Source organism: Oncorhynchus mykiss, chromosome 16 (genome assembly GCF_013265735.2).
Source record: "Oncorhynchus mykiss isolate Arlee chromosome 16, USDA_OmykA_1.1, whole genome shotgun sequence".
Taxonomy (NCBI): Eukaryota; Metazoa; Chordata; class Actinopteri; order Salmoniformes; family Salmonidae; genus Oncorhynchus; species Oncorhynchus mykiss.
The window spans coordinates 70,982,355-71,005,569 of NC_048580.1; the positions used below are offsets into that span (position 1 = coordinate 70,982,355).

Sequence of the window (23,215 nt, forward strand, 5' to 3'; positions counted from 1 at the left end):
GGCGCTGTGGCTTAGTTGGTTAAAGCGCCTGTCTAGTAAACAGGAGATCCTGAGTTCGAATCTCAGCAGAGCCTTTTCAAACATGTCATTGAACACATTGGTGGAGAGTGTTCTGCTTTCTCAACCAATGAGTCTTGAGAATTTGGAGAGAGGAGAAAATATGTGAGGAGGATGCAATTGAGATATTCCAATTTCACGGAAAAGGGGACTTTTTCAAAGAATTACAAGGTACCAAATGTCTCAACTTCAACTGGTTCTTCAGTTGATTCATTTCGAGAGCTAAATGAAGAGTTCAGCCAGCTTGTACAGGTCTCTGTCAGAGCATGAGTAGGCTTTACAAGCAATCTTTGGTAGCTCGCTGTGATCGTATAGTGTTTTTTACTCTGCGTTGTGGCCGCAGGAACCCCGGTCTGAATCCGGGTCACGGCAAAGAATTGCCATTTCAAAAGGGTTGTATTTTGAATGAGTTGAAACCTCCTGTGTGAGCTAAGAAACTCAATAACTCTTCCATTTGACAAAGTCCCCATCTCATGGTAGGTTAATTACTTACATTAACTGATTCATCTGCTTTTTCTTAGGTTTTTACAACTTTTAATCTCGAGATCCAACTGAGAAATGTAGTTTCCCCGAAACGACCAAAATGATGAAGAAATCGTGTATGATTCTGAATGTTTACTCATATCTCGCGATATTCCCACTTTGGGTCCCAAACCATAGTTTAAGAATCCATGTCAGAGTATCTTGAGGTTATTCAGTTCGAGATCTCAGCAGAGCCTTTTCAAACATGTCATTGAACACATTGGTGGAGAGTGTTCTGCTTTCTCAACCAATGAGTCTTGAGAATTTGGAGTGATGAGAGGAGAAAATATGTGAGGAGGATGCAATTGAGATATTCCAATTTATCGGAAAAAGGGAACTTTTTCAAAGAATTACAACGTACCAACTGTCTCAACTTCAACTGGTTCTTCAGTTGAATCATTTCGAGCGCTAAATGAAGATTTCAGCCAGCTTGTACAGGTCTCTGTCAGAGCATGAGTAGGCTTTACAAGCAATCTTTGGTAGCTCGCTGTGATCGTATAGTGTTTAGTACTCTGCGTTGTGGCCGCAGGAACCCCGGTCTGAATCCGGGTCACGACAAAGAATTGCCATTTCAAAAGGGTTGCATTTTGAATGAGTTGAAACCTCTTGTGTGAGCTAAGAAACTCAATAACTCTTCCATTTGACAAAGTCCCCATCTCATGCTAGGTTAATTACTTACATTAACTGATTAATCTGCTTTTTCTTAGGTTTTTACCATTTTTAATCTCGAGATCCAACTGAGAAATGTAGTTTCCCCGAAACGACCAAGATGATGAAGAAATCGCGTATGATTCTGAATGTTTACTCATATCTCGCGATATTCCCACTTTGGGTCCCAAACCATAGTTTAAGAATCCATGTCAGAGTATCTTGAGTTTATTCAGTTCGAGACCCAAATTAAAAATGTACTGTCCTCGGATGACCGAAATTAAGAAGAAATAGCTTGTGACTCAAAATGCTTACTGATATCGCGCTGCCCACCTCTCACATACTCAGGCCCACTTTGGGTCCCAAAACATAGCTTAAGAAACCCTGTTGCTAGACAATTGAAGGAGTCCATATCGATTGCAATATTAGTATATAAAATCTGTTTTGTGACGTGATTTTGCAAGACAGAGATATGGGTTAAATTAATGAGACATGTTTGATATAAATACATGTGGCGGTGTTCTTACCTGGAACATACTTGGCATCTACAGGCGCTGTGGCTTAGTTGGTTAAAGCACCTGTCTAGTAAACAGGAGATCCTGAGTTCGAATCTCAGCAGAGCCTTTTCAAACATGTCATTGAACACGTTGGTGGAGAGTGTTCTGCTTTCTCAACCAATGAGTCTTGAGAATTTGGAGTGTTGAGAGGAGAAAATATGTGAGGAGGATGCAATTGAGATATTCCAATTTATCGGAAAAAGGGAACTTTTTCAAAGAATTACAACGTACCAACTGTCTCAACTTCAACTGGTTCTTCAGTTGAATCATTTCGAGCGCTAAATGAAGATTTCAGCCAGCTTGTACAGGTCTCTGTCAGAGCATGAGTAGGCTTTACAAGCAATCTTTGGTAGCTCGCTGTGATCGTATAGTGTTTAGTACTCTGCGTTGTGGCCGCAGGAACCCCGGTCTGAATCCGGGTCACGACAAAGAATTGCCATTTCAAAAGGGTTGCATTTTGAATGAGTTGAAACCTCTTGTGTGAGCTAAGAAACTCAATAACTCTTCCATTTGACAAAGTCCCCATCTCATGCTAGGTTAATTACTTACATTAACTGATTCATCTGCTTTTTCTTAGGTTTTTACAACTTTTAATCTCGAGATCCAACTGAGAAATGTAGTTTCCCCAAAACGACCAAAATGATGAAGAAATCGCGTATGATTCTGAATGTTTACTCATATCTCGCGATATTCCCACTTTGGGTCCCAAACCATAGTTTAAGAATCCATGTCAGAGTATCTTGAGTTTATTCAGTTCGAGACCCAAATGAAAAATGTACTGTCCTCGGATGACCGAAATTAAGAAGAAATAGCTTGTGACTCAAAATGCTTACTGATATCGCGCTGCCCACCTCTCACATACTCAGGCCCACTTTGGGTCCCAAAACATAGCTTAAGAAACCCTGTTGCTAGACAATTGAAGGAGTCCATATCGATTGCAATATTAGTATATAAAATCTGTTTTGTGACGTGATTTTGCAAGACAGAGATATGGGTTAAATTAATGAGACATGTTTGATATAAATACATGTGGCGGTGTTCTTACCTGGAACATACTTGGCATCTACAGGCGCTGTGGCTTAGTTGGTTAAAGTGCCTGTCTAGTAAACAGGAGATCCTGAGTTCGAATCTCAGCAGAGCCTTTTCAAACATGTCATTGAACACATTGCTGGAGAGTGTTCTGCTTTCTCAACCAATGAGTCTTGAGAATTTGGAGAGAGGAGAAAATATGTGAGGAGGATGCAATTGAGATATTCCAATTTCACGGAAAAGGGGACTTTTTCAAAGAATTACAAGGTACCAAATGTCTCAACTTCAACTGGTTCTTCAGTTGATTCATTTCGAGAGCTAAATGAAGAGTTCAGCCAGCTTGTACAGGTCTCTGTCAGAGCATGAGTAGGCTTTACAAGCAATCTTTGGTAGCTCGCTGTGATCGTATAGTGTTTTTTACTCTGCGTTGTGGCCGCAGGAACCCCGGTCTGAATCCGGGTCACGGCAAAGAATTGCCATTTCAAAAGGGTTGTATTTTGAATGAGTTGAAACCTCCTGTGTGAGCTAAGAAACTCAATAACTCTTCCATTTGACAAAGTCCCCATCTCATGGTAGGTTAATTACTTACATTAACTGATTCATCTGCTTTTTCTTAGGTTTTTACAACTTTTAATCTCGAGATCCAACTGAGAAATGTAGTTTCCCCGAAACGACCAAAATGATGAAGAAATCGTGTATGATTCTGAATGTTTACTCATATCTCGCGATATTCCCACTTTGGGTCCCAAACCATAGTTTAAGAATCCATGTCAGAGTATCTTGAGGTTATTCAGTTCGAGATCTCAGCAGAGCCTTTTCAAACATGTCATTGAACACATTGGTGGAGAGTGTTCTGCTTTCTCAACCAATGAGTCTTGAGAATTTGGAGTGATGAGAGGAGAAAATATGTGAGGAGGATGCAATTGAGATATTCCAATTTATCGGAAAAAGGGAACTTTTTCAAAGAATTACAACGTACCAACTGTCTCAACTTCAACTGGTTCTTCAGTTGAATCATTTCGAGCGCTAAATGAAGATTTCAGCCAGCTTGTACAGGTCTCTGTCAGAGCATGAGTAGGCTTTACAAGCAATCTTTGGTAGCTCGCTGTGATCGTATAGTGTTTAGTACTCTGCGTTGTGGCCGCAGGAACCCCAGTCTGAATCCGGGTCACGACAAAGAATTGCCATTTCAAAAGGGTTGCATTTTGAATGAGTTGAAACCTCTTGTGTGAGCTAAGAAACTCAATAACTCTTCCATTTGACAAAGTCCCCATCTCATGCTAGGTTAATTACTTACATTAACTGATTAATCTGCTTTTTCTTAGGTTTTTACCATTTTTAATCTCGAGATCCAACTGAGAAATGTAGTTTCCCCGAAACGACCAAGATGATGAAGAAATCGCGTATGATTCTGAATGTTTACTCATATCTCGCGATATTCCCACTTTGGGTCCCAAACCATAGTTTAAGAATCCATGTCAGAGTATCTTGAGTTTATTCAGTTCGAGACCCAAATTAAAAATGTACTGTCCTCGGATGACCGAAATTAAGAAGAAATAGCTTGTGACTCAAAATGCTTACTGATATCGCGCTGCCCACCTCTCACATACTCAGGCCCACTTTGGGTCCCAAAACATAGCTTAAGAAACCCTGTTGCTAGACAATTGAAGGAGTCCATATCGATTGCAATATTAGTATATAAAATCTGTTTTGTGACGTGATTTTGCAAGACAGAGATATGGGTTAAATTAATGAGACATGTTTGATATAAATACATGTGGCGGTGTTCTTACCTGGAACATACTTGGCATCTACAGGCGCTGTGGCTTAGTTGGTTAAAGCGCCTGTCTAGTAAACAGGAGATCCTGAGTTCGAATCTCAGCAGAGCCTTTTCAAACATGTCATTGAACACATTGGTGGAGAGTGTTCTGCTTTCTCAACCAATGAGTCTTGAGAATTTGGAGAGAGGAGAAAATATGTGAGGAGGATGCAATTGAGATATTCCAATTTCACGGAAAAGGGGACTTTTTCAAAGAATTACAAGGTACCAAATGTCTCAACTTCAACTGGTTCTTCAGTTGATTCATTTCGAGAGCTAAATGAAGAGTTCAGCCAGCTTGTACAGGTCTCTGTCAGAGCATGAGTAGGCTTTACAAGCAATCTTTGGTAGCTCGCTGTGATCGTATAGTGTTTAGTACTCTGCGTTGTGGCCGCAGGAACCCCGGTCTGAATCCGGGTCACGGCAAAGAATTGCCATTTCAAAAGGGTTGTATTTTGAATGAGTTGAAACCTCCTGTGTGAGCTAAGAAACTCAATAACTCTTCCATTTGACAAAGTCCCCATCTCATGGTAGGTTAATTACTTACATTAACTGATTCATCTGCTTTTTCTTAGGTTTTTACAACTTTTAATCTCGAGATCCAACTGAGAAATGTAGTTTCCCCGAAACGACCAAAATGATGAAGAAATCGTGTATGATTCTGAATGTTTACTCATATCTCGCGATATTCCCACTTTGGGTCCCAAACCATAGTTTAAGAATCCATGTCAGAGTATCTTGAGGTTATTCAGTTCGAGACCCAAATGAAAAATGTACTGTCCTCGGATGACCGAAATTAAGAAGAAATAGCTTGTGACTCAAAATGCTTACTGATATCGCGCTGCACACCTCTCACATACTCAGGCCCACTTTGGGTCCCAAAACATAGCTTAAGAAACCCTGTTGCTAGACAATTGAAGGAGTCCATATCGATTCCAATATTAGTATATAAAATCTGTTTTGTGACGTGATTTTGCAAGACAGAGATATGGGTTAAATGAATGAGACATGTTTGATATGAATACATGTGGCGGTGGTCTTACCTGGAACATACTTGGCATCTACAGGCGCTGTGGCTTAGTTGGTTAAAGCGCCTGTCTAGTAAACAGGAGATCCTGAGTTCGAATCTCAGCAGAGCCTTTTCAAACATGTCATTGAACACATTGGTGGAGAGTGTTCTGCTTTCTCAACCAATGAGTCTTGAGAATTTGGAGTGTTGAGAGGAGAAAATATGTGAGGAGGATGCAATTGAGATATTCCAATTTATCGGAAAAAGGGAACTTTTTCAAAGAATTACAACGTACCAACTGTCTCAACTTCAACTGGTTCTTCAGTTGAATCATTTCGAGCGCTAAATGAAGATTTCAGCCAGCTTGTACAGGTCTCTGTCAGAGCATGAGTAGGCTTTACAAGCAATCTTTGGTAGCTCGCTGTGATCGTATAGTGTTTAGTACTCTGCGTTGTGGCCGCAGGAACCCCGGTCTGAATCCGGGTCACGGCAAAGAATTGCCATTTCAAAAGGGTTGTATTTTGAATGAGTTGAAACCTCCTGTGTGAGCTAAGAAACTCAATAACTCTTCCATTTGACAAAGTCCCCATCTCATGGTAGGTTAATTACTTACATTAACTGATTCATCTGCTTTTTCTTAGGTTTTTACAACTTTTAATCTCGAGATCCAACTGAGAAATGTAGTTTCCCCGAAACGACCAAAATGATGAAGAAATCGTGTATGATTCTGAATGTTTACTCATATCTCGCGATATTCCCACTTTGGGTCCCAAACCATAGTTTAAGAATCCATGTCAGAGTATCTTGAGGTTATTCAGTTCGAGACCCAAATGAAAAATGTACTGTCCTCGGATGACCGAAATTAAGAAGAAATAGCTTGTGACTCAAAATGCTTACTGATATCGCGCTGCCCACCTCTCACATACTCAGGCCCACTTTGGGTCCCAAAACATAGCTTAAGAAACCCTGTTGCTAGACAATTGAAGGAGTCCATATCGATTGCAATATTAGTATATAAAATCTGTTTTGTGACGTGATTTTGCAAGACAGAGATATGGGTTAAATTAATGAGACATGTTTGATATAAATACATGTGGCGGTGTTCTTACCTGGAACATACTTGGCATCTACAGGCGCTGTGGCTTAGTTGGTTAAAGCGCCTGTCTAGTAAACAGGAGATCCTGAGTTCGAATCTCAGCAGAGCCTTTTCAAACATGTCATTGAACACATTGGTGTTCTGCTTTCTCAACCAATGAGTCTTGAGAATTTGGAGAGAGGAGAAAATATGTGAGGAGGATGCAATTGAGATATTCCAATTTCACGGAAAAGGGGACTTTTTCAAAGAATTACAAGGTACCAAATGTCTCAACTTCAACTGGTTCTTCAGTTGATTCATTTCGAGAGCTAAATGAAGAGTTCAGCCAGCTTGTACAGGTCTCTGTCAGAGCATGAGTAGGCTTTACAAGCAATCTTTGGTAGCTCGCTGTGATCGTATAGTGTTTAGTACTCTGCGTTGTGGCCGCAGGAACCCCGGTCTGAATCCGGGTCACGGCAAAGAATTGCCATTTCAAAAGGGTTGTATTTTGAATGAGTTGAAACCTCCTGTGTGAGCTAAGAAACTCAATAACTCTTCCATTTGACAAAGTCCCCATCTCATGGTAGGTTAATTACTTACATTAACTGATTCATCTGCTTTTTCTTAGGTTTTTACAACTTTTAATCTCGAGATCCAACTGAGAAATGTAGTTTCCCCGAAACGACCAAAATGATGAAGAAATCGTGTATGATTCTGAATGTTTACTCATATCTCGCGATATTCCCACTTTGGGTCCCAAACCATAGTTTAAGAATCCATGTCAGAGTATCTTGAGGTTATTCAGTTCGAGACCCAAATGAAAAATGTACTGTCCTCGGATGACCGAAATTAAGAAGAAATAGCTTGTGACTCAAAATGCTTACTGATATCGCGCTGCACACCTCTCACATACTCAGGCCCACTTTGGGTCCCAAAACATAGCTTAAGAAACCCTGTTGCTAGACAATTGAAGGAGTCCATATCGATTCCAATATTAGTATATAAAATCTGTTTTGTGACGTGATTTTGCAAGACAGAGATATGGGTTAAATGAATGAGACATGTTTGATATAAATACATGTGGCGGTGTTCTTACCTGGAACATACTTGGCATCTACAGGCGCTGTGGCTTAGTTGGTTAAAGCGCCTGTCTAGTAAACAGGAGATCCTGAGTTCGAATCTCAGCAGAGCCTTTTCAAACATGTCATTGAACACATTGGTGTTCTGCTTTCTCAACCAATGAGTCTTGAGAATTTGGAGAGAGGAGAAAATATGTGAGGAGGATGCAATTGAGATATTCCAATTTCATGGAAAAGGGGACTTTTTCAAAGAATTACAAGGTACCAAATGTCTCAACTTCAAATGGTTCTTCAGTTGATTCATTTCGAGAGCTAAATGAAGAGTTCAGCCAGCTTGTACAGGTCTCTGTCAGAGCATGAGTAGGCTTTACAAGCAATCTTTGGTAGCTCGCTGTGATCGTATAGTGTTTAGTACTCTGCGTTGTGGCCGCAGGAACCCCGGTCTGAATCCGGGTCACGGCAAAGAATTGCCATTTCAAAAGGGTTGTATTTTGAATGAGTTGAAACCTCCTGTGTGAGCTAAGAAACTCAATAACTCTTCCATTTGACAAAGTCCCCATCTCATGCTAGGTTAATTACTTACATTAACTGATTCATCTGCTTTTTCTTAGGTTTTTACCATTTTTAATCTCGAGATCCAACTGAGAAATGTAGTTTCCCCGAAACGACCAAAATGATGAAGAAATCGTGTATGATTCTGAATGTTTACTCATATCTCGCGATATTCCCACTTTGGGTCCCAAACCATAGTTTAAGAATCCATGTCAGAGTATCTTGAGGTTATTCAGTTCGAGACCCAAATGAAAAATGTACTGTCCTCGGATGACCGAAATTAAGAAGAAATAGCTTGTGACTCAAAATGCTTACTGATATCGCGCTGCACACCTCTCACATACTCAGGCCCACTTTGGGTCCCAAAACATAGCTTAAGAAACCCTGTTGCTAGACAATTGAAGGAGTCCATATCGATTCCAATATTAGTATATAAAATCTGTTTTGTGACGTGATTTTGCAAGACAGAGATATGGGTTAAATGAATGAGACATGTTTGATATAAATACATGTGGCGGTGTTCTTACCTGGAACATACTTGGCATCTACAGGCGCTGTGGCTTAGTTGGTTAAAGCGCCTGTCTAGTAAACAGGAGATCCTGAGTTCGAATCTCAGCAGAGCCTTTTCAAACATGTCATTGAACACATTGGTGTTCTGCTTTCTCAACCAATGAGTCTTGAGAATTTGGAGAGAGGAGAAAATATGTGAGGAGGATGCAATTGAGATATTCCAATTTCACGGAAAAGGGGACTTTTTCAAAGAATTACAAGGTACCAAATGTCTCAACTTCAAATGGTTCTTCAGTTGATTCATTTCGAGAGCTAAATGAAGAGTTCAGCCAGCTTGTACAGGTCTCTGTCAGAGCATGAGTAGGCTTTACAAGCAATCTTTGGTAGCTCGCTGTGATCGTATAGTGTTTAGTACTCTGCGTTGTGGCCGCAGGAACCCCGGTCTGAATCCGGGTCACGGCAAAGAATTGCCATTTCAAAAGGGTTGTATTTTGAATGAGTTGAAACCTCCTGTGTGAGCTAAGAAACTCAATAACTCTTCCATTTGACAAAGTCCCCATCTCATGCTAGGTTAATTACTTACATTAACTGATTCATCTGCTTTTTCTTAGGTTTTTACCATTTTTAATCTCGAGATCCAACTGAGAAATGTAGTTTCCCCGAAACGACCAAAATGATGAAGAAATCGTGTATGATTCTGAATGTTTACTCATATCTCGCGATATTCCCACTTTGGGTCCCAAACCATAGTTTAAGAATCCATGTCAGAGTATCTTGAGTTTATTCAGTTCGAGACCCAAATGAAAAATGTACTGTCCGCGGATGACCGAAATTAAGAAGAAATAGCTTGTGACTCAAAATGTTTAATGATATCGCGCTGCCCACCTCTCACATACTCAGGCCCACTTTGGGTCCCAAAACATAGCTTAAGAAACCCTGTTGCTAGACAATTGAAGGAGTCCATATCGATTCCAATATTAGTAAATAACATCTGTTTTGTGACGTGATTTTGCAAGACAGAGATATGGGTTAAATGAATGAGACATGTTTGATATAAATACGTGTGGCGGTGTTCTTACCTGCAGCATACTTGGCAGCTGCAGGCGCTGTGGCTTAGTTGGTTAAAGCGCCTGTCTAGTAAACAGGAGATCCTGAGTTCGAATCTCAGCAGAGCCTTTTCAAACATGTCATTGAACACATTGGTGGAGAGTGTTCTGCTTTTCTCAACCAATGAGTCTTGAGAATTTGGAGTGATGAGAGGATAAAAGATGTGAGGAGGATGCAATGGAGATTTTCCAATTTCACGGAAAAAGGGAAGTTTTTCAAAGAATTGCAACGTACCAACTGTCTCAAGTTCAGCTGGTTCTTCAGTTGATTCATTTCGAGCGCTAAATGATGAGTTCAGCCAGCTTGTACAGGTCTCTGTCAGAACATGAGTAGGCTTTACAAGCAATCTTTGGTAGCTCGCTGTGATAGTATAGTGTTTAGTACTCTGCGTTGTGGCCGCAGGAACCCCGGTCTGAATCCGGGTCACGACAAAGAATTGCCATTTCAAAAGGGTTGTATTTTGAATGAGTTGAAACCTCCTGTGTGAGCTAAGAAACTCAATAACTCTTCCATTTGACAAAGTCCCCATCTCATGCTAGGTTAATTACTTACATTAACTGATTCATCTGCTTTTTCTTAGGTTTTTACAATTTTTTATCTCGAGATCCAACTGAGAAATGTAGTTTCCCCGAAACGACCAAAATGATGAAGAAATCGTGTATGATTCTGAGTGTTTACTCATATCTCGCGATATTCCCACTTTGGGTCCCAAACCATAGTTTAAGAATCCATGTCAGAGTATCTTGAGTTTATTCAGTTCGAGACCCAAATGAAAAATGTACTGTCCTCGGATGACCGAAATTAAGAAGAAATAGCTTGTGACTCAAAATGTTTACTGATATCGCGCTGCCCACCTCTCACATACTCAGGCCCACTTTGGGTCCCAAAACATAGTTTAAGAAACCCTGTTGCTAGACAATTGAAGGAGTCCATATCGATTCCAATATTAGTAAATAACATCTGTTTTGTGACGTGATTTTGCAAGACAGAGATATGGGTTAAATGAATGAGACATGTTTGATATAAATACGTGTGGCGGTGTTCTTACCTGGAACATACTTGGCAGCTGCAGGCGCTGTGGCTTAGTTGGTTAAAGCGCCTGTCTATTAAACAGGAGATCCTGAGTTCGAATCTCAGCAGATCCTTTTCAAACATGTCATTGGTGGAAAGGTCAGAGTGGAGACTGTTCTGCTTTTCTCAACCAATGAGTCTTGAGAATTTGGAGTGATGTGAGGAGGATGCAATTGAGATATTCCAATTTCACGGAAAAAGGGACCTTTTTCACAGAATTACAACGTACCAACCGTCTCAAGTTCAGCTGGTTCTTCAGTTGATTCATTTCGAGTGCTAAATGAAGAGTTCAGCCAGCTTGTACAGGTCTCTGTCAGAGCATGAGTAGGCTTTACAAGCAATCTTTGGTAGCTCGCTGTGATCGTATAGTGTTTAGTACTCTGCGTTGTGGCCGCAGGAACCCCGGTCTGAATCCGGGTCACGGCAAAGAATTGCCATTTCAAAAGGGTTGTATTTTGAATGAGTTGAAACCTCCTGTGTGAGCTAAGAAACTCAATAACTCTTCCATTTGACAAAGTCCCCATCTCATGGTAGGTTAATTACTTACATTAACTGATTCATCTGCTTTTTCTTAGGTTTTTACCATTTTTAATCTCGAGATCCAACTGAGAAATGTAGTTTCCCCGAAACGACCAAAATGATGAAGAAATCGTGTATGATTCTGAATGTTTACTCATATCTCGCGATATTCCCACTTTGGGTCCCAAACCATAGTTTAAGAATCCATGTCAGAGTATCTTGAGTTTATTCAGTTCGAGACCCAAATGAAAAATGTACTGTCCTCGGATGACCGAAAATAAGAAGAAATAGCTTGTGACTCAAAATTTTTACTGATATCGCGCTGCCCACCTCTCACATACTCAGGCCCACTTTGGGTCCCAAAACATAGTTTAAGAAACCCTGTTGCTAGACAATTGAAGGAGTCCATATCGATTCCAATATTAGTAAATAACATCTGTTTTGTGATGTGATTTTGCAAAATAGAGATATGGGTTAAATTAATGAGACATGTTTGATATAAATACGTGTGGCGGTGTTCTTACCTGGAACATACTTGGCATCAACAGGCGCTGTGGCTTAGTTGGTTAAAGTGCCTGTCTAGTAAACAGGAGATCCTGAGTTCAAATCTCAGCAGAGCCTTTTCAAACATGTCTTTGACCGCATTGGTGGAGAGTGTTCTGCTTTTCTCAACCAATGAGTCTTGAGAATTTGGAGTGATGAGAGGAGAAAAGATGAGAGGAGAAAAGATGTGAGGAGGATGCAATTGAAATATTCCAATTTCACGGAAAAAGGGACCTTTTTCACAGAATTACAACGTACCAACCGTCTCAAGTTCAGCTGGTTCTTCAGTTGATTCATTTCGAGTGCTAAATGAAGAGTTCAGCCAGCTTGTACAGGTCTCTGTCAGAGCATGAGTAGGCTTTACAAGCAATCTTTGGTAGCTCGCTGTGATCGTATAGTGTTTAGTACTCTGCGTTGTGGCCGCAGGAACCCCGGTCTGAATCCGGGTCACGGCAAAGAATTGCCATTTCAAAAGGGTTGTATTTTGAATGAGTTGAAACCTCCTGTGTGAGCTAAGAAACTCAATAACTCTTCCATTTGACAAAGTCCCCATCTCATGCTAGGTTAATTACTTACATTAACTGATTCATCTGCTTTTTCTTAGGTTTTTACCATTTTTAATCTCGAGATCCAACTGAGAAATGTAGTTTCCCCGAAACGACCAAAATGATGAAGAAATCGTGTATGATTCTGAATGTTTACTCATATCTCGCGATATTCCCACTTTGGGTCCCAAACCATAGTTTAAGAATCCATGTCAGAGTATCTTGAGTTTATTCAGTTCGAGACCCAAATGAAAAATGTACTGTCCTCGGATGACCGAAAATAAGAAGAAATAGCTTGTGACTCAAAATTTTTACTGATATCGCGCTGCCCACCTCTCACATACTCAGGCCCACTTTGGGTCCCAAAACATAGTTTAAGAAACCCTGTTGCTAGACAATTGAAGGAGTCCATATCGATTCCAATATTAGTAAATAACATCTGTTTTGTGATGTGATTTTGCAAAATAGAGATATGGGTTAAATTAATGAGACATGTTTGATATAAATACGTGTGGCGGTGTTCTTACCTGGAACATACTTGGCATCAACAGGCGCTGTGGCTTAGTTGGTTAAAGTGCCTGTCTAGTAAACAGGAGATCCTGAGTTCAAATCTCAGCAGAGCCTTTTCAAACATGTCTTTGACCGCATTGGTGGAGAGTGTTCTGCTTTTCTCAACCAATGAGTCTTGAGAATTTGGAGTGATGAGAGGAGAAAAGATGAGAGGAGAAAAGATGTGAGGAGGATGCAATTGAAATATTCCAATTTCACGGAAAAAGGGACCTTTTTCACAGAATTACAACGTACCAACCGTCTCAAGTTCAGCTGGTTCTTCAGTTGATTCATTTCGAGTGCTAAATGAAGAGTTCAGCCAGCTTGTACAGGTCTCTGTCAGAGCATGAGTAGGCTTTACAAGCAATCTTTGGTAGCTCGCTGTGATCGTATAGTGTTTAGTACTCTGCGTTGTGGCCGCAGGAACCCCGGTCTGAATCCGGGTCACGGCAAAGAATTGCCATTTCAAAAGGGTTGTATTTTGAATGAGTTGAAACCTCCTGTGTGAGCTAAGAAACTCAATAACTCTTCCATTTGACAAAGTCCCCATCTCATGCTAGGTTAATTACTTACATTAACTGATTCATCTGCTTTTTCTTAGGTTTTTACCATTTTTAATCTCGAGATCCAACTGAGAAATGTAGTTTCCCCGAAACAACCAAAATGATGAAGAAATCGTGTATGATTCTGAATGTTTACTCATATTTCGCGATATTCCCACTTTGGGTCCCAAACCATAGTTTAAGAATCCATGTCAGAGTATCTTGAGTTTATTCAGTTCGAGACCCAAATGAAAAATGTACTGTCCTCGGATGACCGAAAATAAGAAGAAATAGCTTGTGACTCAAAATTTTTACTGATATCGCGCTGCCCACCTCTCACATACTCAGGCCCACTTTGGGTCCCAAAACATAGTTTAAGAAACCCTGTTGCTAGACAATTGAAGGAGTCCATATCGATTCCAATATTAGTAAATAACATCTGTTTTGTGATGTGATTTTGCAAAATAGAGATATGGGTTAAATTAATGAGACATGTTTGATATAAATACGTGTGGCGGTGTTCTTACCTGGAACATACTTGGCATCAACAGGCGCTGTGGCTTAGTTGGTTAAAGTGCCTGTCTAGTAAACAGGAGATCCTGAGTTCAAATCTCAGCAGAGCCTTTTCAAACATGTCTTTGACCACATTGGTGGAGAGTGTTCTGCTTTTCTCAACCAATGAGTCTTGAGAATTTGGAGTGATGAGAGGAGAAAAGATGAGAGGAGGATGCAATGGAGATTTTCCAATTTCACGGAAAAAGGGAAGTTTTTCAAAGAATTGCAACGTACCAACTGTCTCAAGTTCAGCTGGTTCTTCAGTTGATTCATTTCGAGCGCTAAATGATGAGTTCAGCCAGCTTGTACAGGTCTCTGTCAGAACATGAGTAGGCTTTACAAGCAATCTTTGGTAGCTCGCTGTGATAGTATAGTGTTTAGTACTCTGCGTTGTGGCCGCAGGAACCCCGGTCTGAATCCGGGTCACGACAAAGAATTGCCATTTCAAAAGGGTTGTATTTTGAATGAGTTGAAACCTCCTGTGTGAGCTAAGAAACTCAATAACTCTTCCATTTGACAAAGTCCCCATCTCATGCTAGGTTAATTACTTACATTAACTGATTCATCTGCTTTTTCTTAGGTTTTTACAATTTTTTATCTCGAGATCCAACTGAGAAATGTAGTTTCCCCGAAACGACCAAAATGATGAAGAAATCGTGTATGATTCTGAGTGTTTACTCATATCTCGCGATATTCCCACTTTGGGTCCCAAACCATAGTTTAAGAATCCATGTCAGAGTATCTTGAGTTTATTCAGTTCGAGACCCAAATGAAAAATGTACTGTCCTCGGATGACCGAAATTAAGAAGAAATAGCTTGTGACTCAAAATGTTTACTGATATCGCGCTGCCCACCTCTCACATACTCAGGCCCACTTTGGGTCCCAAAACATAGTTTAAGAAACCCTGTTGCTAGACAATTGAAGGAGTCCATATCGATTCCAATATTAGTAAATAACATCTGTTTTGTGACGTGATTTTGCAAGACAGAGATATGGGTTAAATGAATGAGACATGTTTGATATAAATACGTGTGGCGGTGTTCTTACCTGGAACATACTTGGCAGCTGCAGGCGCTGTGGCTTAGTTGGTTAAAGCGCCTGTCTATTAAACAGGAGATCCTGAGTTCGAATCTCAGCAGATCCTTTTCAAACATGTCATTGGTGGAAAGGTCAGAGTGGAGACTGTTCTGCTTTTCTCAACCAATGAGTCTTGAGAATTTGGAGTGATGTGAGGAGGATGCAATTGAGATATTCCAATTTCACGGAAAAAGGGACCTTTTTCACAGAATTACAACGTACCAACCGTCTCAAGTTCAGCTGGTTCTTCAGTTGATTCATTTCGAGTGCTAAATGAAGAGTTCAGCCAGCTTGTACAGGTCTCTGTCAGAGCATGAGTAGGCTTTACAAGCAATCTTTGGTAGCTCGCTGTGATCGTATAGTGTTTAGTACTCTGCGTTGTGGCCGCAGGAACCCCGGTCTGAATCCGGGTCACGGCAAAGAATTGCCATTTCAAAAGGGTTGTATTTTGAATGAGTTGAAACCTCCTGTGTGAGCTAAGAAACTCAATAACTCTTCCATTTGACAAAGTCCCCATCTCATGGTAGGTTAATTACTTACATTAACTGATTCATCTGCTTTTTCTTAGGTTTTTACCATTTTTAATCTCGAGATCCAACTGAGAAATGTAGTTTCCCCGAAACGACCAAAATGATGAAGAAATCGTGTATGATTCTGAATGTTTACTCATATCTCGCGATATTCCCACTTTGGGTCCCAAACCATAGTTTAAGAATCCATGTCAGAGTATCTTGAGTTTATTCAGTTCGAGACCCAAATGAAAAATGTACTGTCCTCGGATGACCGAAAATAAGAAGAAATAGCTTGTGACTCAAAATTTTTACTGATATCGCGCTGCCCACCTCTCACATACTCAGGCCCACTTTGGGTCCCAAAACATAGTTTAAGAAACCCTGTTGCTAGACAATTGAAGGAGTCCATATCGATTCCAATATTAGTAAATAACATCTGTTTTGTGATGTGATTTTGCAAAATAGAGATATGGGTTAAATTAATGAGACATGTTTGATATAAATACGTGTGGCGGTGTTCTTACCTGGAACATACTTGGCATCAACAGGCGCTGTGGCTTAGTTGGTTAAAGTGCCTGTCTAGTAAACAGGAGATCCTGAGTTCAAATCTCAGCAGAGCCTTTTCAAACATGTCTTTGACCGCATTGGTGGAGAGTGTTCTGCTTTTCTCAACCAATGAGTCTTGAGAATTTGGAGTGATGAGAGGAGAAAAGATGACAGGAGAAAAGATGTGAGGAGGATGCAATTGAAATATTCCAATTTCACGGAAAAAGGGACCTTTTTCACAGAATTACAACGTACCAACCGTCTCAAGTTCAGCTGGTTCTTCAGTTGATTCATTTCGAGTGCTAAATGAAGAGTTCAGCCAGCTTGTACAGGTCTCTGTCAGAGCATGAGTAGGCTTTACAAGCAATCTTTGGTAGCTCGCTGTGATCGTATAGTGTTTAGTACTCTGCGTTGTGGCCGCAGGAACCCCGGTCTGAATCCGGGTCACGGCAAAGAATTGCCATTTCAAAAGGGTTGTATTTTGAATGAGTTGAAACCTCCTGTGTGAGCTAAGAAACTCAATAACTCTTCCATTTGACAAAGTCCCCATCTCATGCTAGGTTAATTACTTACATTAACTGATTCATCTGCTTTTTCTTAGGTTTTTACCATTTTTAATCTCGAGATCCAACTGAGAAATGTAGTTTCCCCGAAACGACCAAAATGATGAAGAAATCGTGTATGATTCTGAATGTTTACTCATATCTCGCGATATTCCCACTTTGGGTCCCAAACCATAGTTTAAGAATCCATGTCAGAGTATCTTGAGTTTATTCAGTTCGAGACCCAAATGAAAAATGTACTGTCCTCGGATGACCGAAAATAAGAAGAAATAGCTTGTGACTCAAAATTTTTACTGATATCGCGCTGCCCACCTCTCACATACTCAGGCCCACTTTGGGTCCCAAAACATAGTTTAAGAAACCCTGTTGCTAGACAATTGAAGGAGTCCATATCGATTCCAATATTAGTAAATAACATCTGTTTTGTGATGTGATTTTGCAAAATAGAGATATGGGTTAAATTAATGAGACATGTTTGATATAAATACGTGTGGCGGTGTTCTTACCTGGAACATACTTGGCATCAACAGGCGCTGTGGCTTAGTTGGTTAAAGTGCCTGTCTAGTAAACAGGAGATCCTGAGTTCAAATCTCAGCAGAGCCTTTTCAAACATGTCTTTGACCGCATTGGTGGAGAGTGTTCTGCTTTTCTCAACCAATGAGTCTTGAGAATTTGGAGTGATGAGAGGAGAAAAGATGAGAGGAGAAAAGATGTGAGGAGGATGCAATTGAAATATTCCAATTTCACGGAAAAAGGGACCTTTTTCACAGAATTACAACGTACCAACCGTCTCAAGTTCAGCTGGTTCTTCAGTTGATTCATTTCGAGTGCTAAATGAAGAGTTCAGCCAGCTTGTACAGGTCTCTGTCAGAGCATGAGTAGGCTTTACAAGCAATCTTTGGTAGCTCGCTGTGATCGTATAGTGTTTAGTACTCTGCGTTGTGGCCGCAGGAACCCCGGTCTGAATCCGGGTCACGGCAAAGAATTGCCATTTCAAAAGGGTTGTATTTTGAATGAGTTGAAACCTCCTGTGTGAGCTAAGAAACTCAATAACTCTTCCATTTGACAAAGTCCCCATCTCATGCTAGGTTAATTACTTACATTAACTGATTCATCTGCTTTTTCTTAGGTTTTTACCATTTTTAATCTCGAGATCCAACTGAGAAATGTAGTTTCCCCGAAACGACCAAAATGATGAAGAAATCGTGTATGATTCTGAATGTTTACTCATATTTCGCGATATTCCCACTTTGGGTCCCAAACCATAGTTTAAGAATCCATGTCAGAGTATCTTGAGTTTATTCAGTTCGAGACCCAAATGAAAAATGTACTGTCCTCGGATGACCGAAAATAAGAAGAAATAGCTTGTGACTCAAAATTTTTACTGATATCGCGCTGCCCACCTCTCACATACTCAGGCCCACTTTGGGTCCCAAAACATAGTTTAAGAAACCCTGTTGCTAGACAATTGAAGGAGTCCATATCGATTCCAATATTAGTAAATAACATCTGTTTTGTGATGTGATTTTGCAAAATAGAGATATGGGTTAAATTAATGAGACATGTTTGATATAAATACGTGTGGCGGTGTTCTTACCTGGAACATACTTGGCATCAACAGGCGCTGTGGCTTAGTTGGTTAAAGTGCCTGTCTAGTAAACAGGAGATCCTGAGTTCAAATCTCAGCAGAGCCTTTTCAAACATGTCTTTGACCACATTGGTGGAGAGTGTTCTGCTTTTCTCAACCAATGAGTCTTGAGAATTTGGAGTGATGAGAGGAGAAAAGATGAGAGGAGAAAAGATGTGAGGAGGATGCAATTGAAATATTCCAATTTCACGGAAAAAGGGACCTTTTTCACAGAATTACAACGTACCAACCGTCTCAAGTTCAGCTGGTTCTTCAGTTGATTCATTTCGAGTGCTAAATGAAGAGTTCAGCCAGCTTGTACAGGTCTCTGTCAGAGCATGAGTAGGCTTTACAAGCAATCTTTGGTAGCTCGCTGTGATCGTATAGTGTTTAGTACTCTGCGTTGTGGCCGCAGGAACCCCGGTCTGAATCCGGGTCACGGCAAAGAATTGCCATTTCAAAAGGGTTGTATTTTGAATGAGTTGAAACCTCCTGTGTGAGCTAAGAAACTCAATAACTCTTCCATTTGACAAAGTCCCCATCTCATGGTAGGTTAATTACTTACATTAACTGATTCATCTGCTTTTTCTTTGGTTTTTACCATTTTTAATCTCGAGATCCAACTGAGAAATGTAGTTTCCCCGAAACGACCAAAATGATGAAGAAATCGTGTATGATTCTGAATGTTTACTCATATCTCGCGATATTCCCACTTTGGGTCCCAAACCATAGTTTAAGAATCCATGTCAGAGTATCTTGAGTTTATTCAGTTCGAGACCCAAATGAAAAATGTACTGTCCTCGGATGACCGAAAATAAGAAGAAATAGCTTGTGACTCAAAATTTTTACTGATATCGCGCTGCCCACCTCTCACATACTCAGGCCCACTTTGGGTCCCAAAACATAGTTTAAGAAACCCTGTTGCTAGACAATTGAAGGAGTCCATATCGATTCCAATATTAGTAAATAACATATGTTTTGTGATGTGATTTTGCAAAATAGAGATATGGGTTAAATTAATGAGACATGTTTGATATAAATACGTGTGGCGGTGTTCTTACCTGGAACATACTTGGCATCAACAGGCGCTGTGGCTTAGTTGGTTAAAGTGCCTGTCTAGTAAACAGGAGATCCTGAGTTCAAATCTCAGCAGAGCCTTTTCAAACATGTCTTTGACCACATTGGTGGAGAGTGTTCTGCTTTTCTCAACCAATGAGTCTTGAGAATTTGGAGTGATGAGAGGAGAAAAGATGAGAGGAGAAAAGATGTGAGGAGGATGCAATTGAAATATTCCAATTTCACGGAAAAAGGGACCTTTTTCACAGAATTACAACGTACCAACCGTCTCAAGTTCAGCTGGTTCTTCAGTTGATTCATTTCGAGCGCTAAATGAAGAGTTCAGCCAGCTTTTACAGGTCTCTGTCAGAGCATGAGTAGGCTTTACAAGCAATATTTGGTAGCTCGCTGTGATCGTATAGTGTTTAGTACTCTGCGTTGTGGCCGCAGGAACCCCGGTCTGAATCCGGGTCACGGCAAAGAATTGCCATTTCAAAAGGGTTGTATTTTGAATGAGTTGAAACCTCCTGTGTGAGCTAAGAAACTCAATAACTCTTCCATTTGACAAAGTCCCCATCTCATGGTAGGTTAATTACTTACATTAACTGATTCATCTGCTTTTTCTTAGGTTTTTACCATTTTTAATCTCTGACATGAATTCTTAAACTATGATTTGGGACCCAAAGCGGCTATTAACATGTCATAGGTGGGTCGCGAGATATGAGTGAACATTCAGAATCATACACTATTTCTTCATAAAGTTGGTCGTTCGAGGACACTGCATTTCTCATTTGGCTCTCGAGCTTAAAAATGGTAAAAACGTCTGAAACAGCAGATTAATCATTTCGTGTAAGTAATTAACCTACAATATGGTGGGGAACTTTGTCAAACGGCAGAGTTGCTGAGTTTCTTAGCTTGCATAGTAAGTCTTAACTCATTCAAAAAACAACCCTTCTAAAATTACATTGCAGTGCCGTGACCCGGATTCGAACCGGGTTGCTGCGACCACAACGCAGAGTACTAACCACTATACGATCACGGCCGGCTTCAAGAGCTGGCTTTGTAAAGCCTACATAGGCTGTGAAAGTGATGTGCACAAGCTGGCTAAACTCTTTTCATTTTGGTCTCGATAATGAATAAACTGAAGAAACAGTGGAGCTTTACACAGTCGGTAGGTTTTTTCTCATTCAAAAAGTGCCCTTTTTCCGTGACATTGGAATATCTCAATTGCATCCTCCTCACGTCATCTCTAATTCTCTAAATCCATTGGTGAGAAAACCTGAGTGCCCTCCCCTCTGACCTTCTCCACCAATGTGAACAATAAAAAGGTACTGCTGAGATTTGAACTCAGGATCTCCTGTTTACTAGACAGGCACTTTAACCAACTAAGCCACAGCACCCATAAAAGTCATATATGTTGCAGATGTGAACACCCACACCTATCTGAATCAAACCAGTCTCATTAATTTAACCCACATCTCTGTCTAGCAAAATCACATCACAAAAGAGATGTCTTTTACTAATATTGGAAACGATACAGACACCTTCAATTGTCTAGCAACAGGGTTTCTTAAGCTACGTTTTGGGACGCAAAGTGGGCCTGAGCATGTGAGAGGCAGTGTTGCCAAATCCTCAGGAAGGAAAGTAGCTATTGCTGGTCCTAAAAGTAGCTAGAAGTCGCTAAATGACGTCATCACATAATTTTCATAATTGGCCAAGTGGATGTAATTGTGATTGACGCTGTAGGAGAGAGGAATAACGTCTCGGGAGAGACAAAAAGTGAGTAAAAAACACCCTAAGTATGTTTAGAACTACAATTGAACTTTCTTCTGTCGATTCTTGTCTTTTTTCTGAATACCTCCTAAATATAGCGACAAAGTCGCTAAGTTGGCAACACTGGTGAGAGGTGGGTAGCGAGATATCAGTAATCAATGGTAATCACATACTATTTCTTCGTAACTATGATCATTCGAGGACAGTACATTTTTCATTTGGGTCTCGAGATGAATAAACTCAAGAACCTCTGACATGAATTCTTAAACTATGATTTGGGACCCAAAGCGGCTATTAACATGTCATAGGTGGGTCGCGAGATATGAGTGAACATTCAGAATCATACACTATTTCTTCATAAAGTTGGTCGTTCGAGGACACTGCATTTCTCATTTGGCTCTCGAGCTTAAAAATGGTAAAAACGTCTGAAACAGCAGATTAATCATTTCGTGTAAGTAATTAACCTACAATATGGTGGGGAACTTTGTCAAACGGCAGAGTTGCTGAGTTTCTTAGCTTGCATAGTAAGTCTTAACTCATTCAAAAAACAACCCTTCTAAAATTACATTGCAGTGCCGTGACCCGGATTCGAACCAGGGTTGCTGCGACCACAACGCAGAGTACTAACCACTATACGATCACGGCCGGCTTCAAGAGCTGGCTTTGTAAAGCCTACATAGGCTGTGAAAGTGATGTGCACAAGCTGGCTAAACTCTTTTCATTTTGGTCTCGATAATGAATAAACTGAAGAAACAGTGGAGCTTTACACAGTCGGTAGGTTTTTTCTCATTCAAAAAGTGCCCTTTTTCCGTGACATTGGAATATCTCAATTGCATCCTCCTCACGTCATCTCTAATTCTCTAAATCCATTGGTGAGAAAACCTGAGTGCCCTCCCCTCTGACCTTCTCCACCAATGTGAACAATAAAAAGGTACTGCTGAGATTTGAACTCAGGATCTCCTGTTTACTAGACAGGCACTTTAACCAACTAAGCCACAGCACCCATAAAAGTCATATATGTTGCAGATGTGAACACCCACACCTATTTGAATCAAACCAGTCTCATTAATTTAACCCACATCTCTGTCTAGCAAAATCACATCACAAAAGAGATGTCTTTTACTAATATTGGAAACGATACAGACACCTTCAATTGTCTAGCAACAGGGTTTCTTAAGCTACGTTTTGGGACGCAAAGTGGGCCTGAGCATGTGAGAGGCAGTGTTGCCAAATCCTCAGGAAGGAAAGTAGCTATTGCTGGTCCTAAAAGTAGCTAGAAGTCGCTAAATGACGTCATCACATAATTTTCATAATTGGCCAAGTGGATGTAATTGTGATTGACGCTGTAGGAGAGAGGAATAACGTCTCGGGAGAGACAAAAAGTGAGTAAAAAACACCCTAAGTATGTTTAGAACTACAATTGAACTTTCTTCTGTCGATTCTTGTCTTTTTTCTGAATACCTCCTAAATATAGCGACAAAGTCGCTAAGTTGGCAACACTGGTGAGAGGTGGGTAGCGAGATATCAGTAATCAATGGTAATCACATACTATTTCTTCGTAACTATGATCATTCGAGGACAGTACATTTTTCATTTGGGTCTCGAGATGAATAAACTCAAGAACCTCTGACATGAATTCTTAAACTATGATTTGGGACCCAAAGCGGCTATTAACATGTCATAGGTGGGTCGCGAGATATGAGTGAACATTCAGAATCATACACTATTTCTTCATAAAGTTGGTCGTTCGAGGACACTGCATTTCTCATTTG

At 40.4% G+C, this 23,215-nt stretch overlaps 12 non-coding genes across 12 annotated transcripts; 9 read left to right on the top strand and 3 right to left on the bottom strand.

Annotated features, from left to right (window-relative positions):
* trnat-agu lies at positions 1 to 74 on the top strand. Its single transcript has one exon. It is a non-coding gene; the product is annotated as a tRNA-Thr (tRNA).
* Positions 75 to 4,629: 4,555 nt separating this feature from the next.
* trnat-agu lies at positions 4,630 to 4,703 on the top strand. The gene has a single exon. It is a non-coding gene; the product is annotated as a tRNA-Thr (tRNA).
* A 995-nt stretch (positions 4,704 to 5,698) lies between these two features.
* On the top strand, positions 5,699 to 5,772 carry trnat-agu. The gene has a single exon. It is a non-coding gene; the product is annotated as a tRNA-Thr (tRNA).
* A 1,001-nt stretch (positions 5,773 to 6,773) lies between these two features.
* Positions 6,774 to 6,847, top strand: trnat-agu. The gene has a single exon. It is a non-coding gene; the product is annotated as a tRNA-Thr (tRNA).
* Positions 6,848 to 7,835: 988 nt separating this feature from the next.
* On the top strand, positions 7,836 to 7,909 carry trnat-agu. The gene has a single exon. It is a non-coding gene; the product is annotated as a tRNA-Thr (tRNA).
* A 988-nt stretch (positions 7,910 to 8,897) lies between these two features.
* On the top strand, positions 8,898 to 8,971 carry trnat-agu. Its single transcript has one exon. It is a non-coding gene; the product is annotated as a tRNA-Thr (tRNA).
* A 988-nt stretch (positions 8,972 to 9,959) lies between these two features.
* Positions 9,960 to 10,033, top strand: trnat-agu. The gene has a single exon. It is a non-coding gene; the product is annotated as a tRNA-Thr (tRNA).
* A 1,005-nt stretch (positions 10,034 to 11,038) lies between these two features.
* Positions 11,039 to 11,109, top strand: trnan-auu. Its single transcript has one exon. It is a non-coding gene; the product is annotated as a tRNA-Asn (tRNA).
* Positions 11,110 to 15,362: 4,253 nt separating this feature from the next.
* Positions 15,363 to 15,433, top strand: trnan-auu. Its single transcript has one exon. It is a non-coding gene; the product is annotated as a tRNA-Asn (tRNA).
* A 5,563-nt stretch (positions 15,434 to 20,996) lies between these two features.
* On the bottom strand, positions 20,997 to 21,070 carry trnat-agu. The gene has a single exon. It is a non-coding gene; the product is annotated as a tRNA-Thr (tRNA).
* Positions 21,071 to 22,016: 946 nt separating this feature from the next.
* Positions 22,017 to 22,088, bottom strand: trnah-gug. The gene has a single exon. It is a non-coding gene; the product is annotated as a tRNA-His (tRNA).
* A 284-nt stretch (positions 22,089 to 22,372) lies between these two features.
* trnat-agu lies at positions 22,373 to 22,446 on the bottom strand. Its single transcript has one exon. It is a non-coding gene; the product is annotated as a tRNA-Thr (tRNA).
* Positions 22,447 to 23,215: the final 769 nt, after the last annotated feature.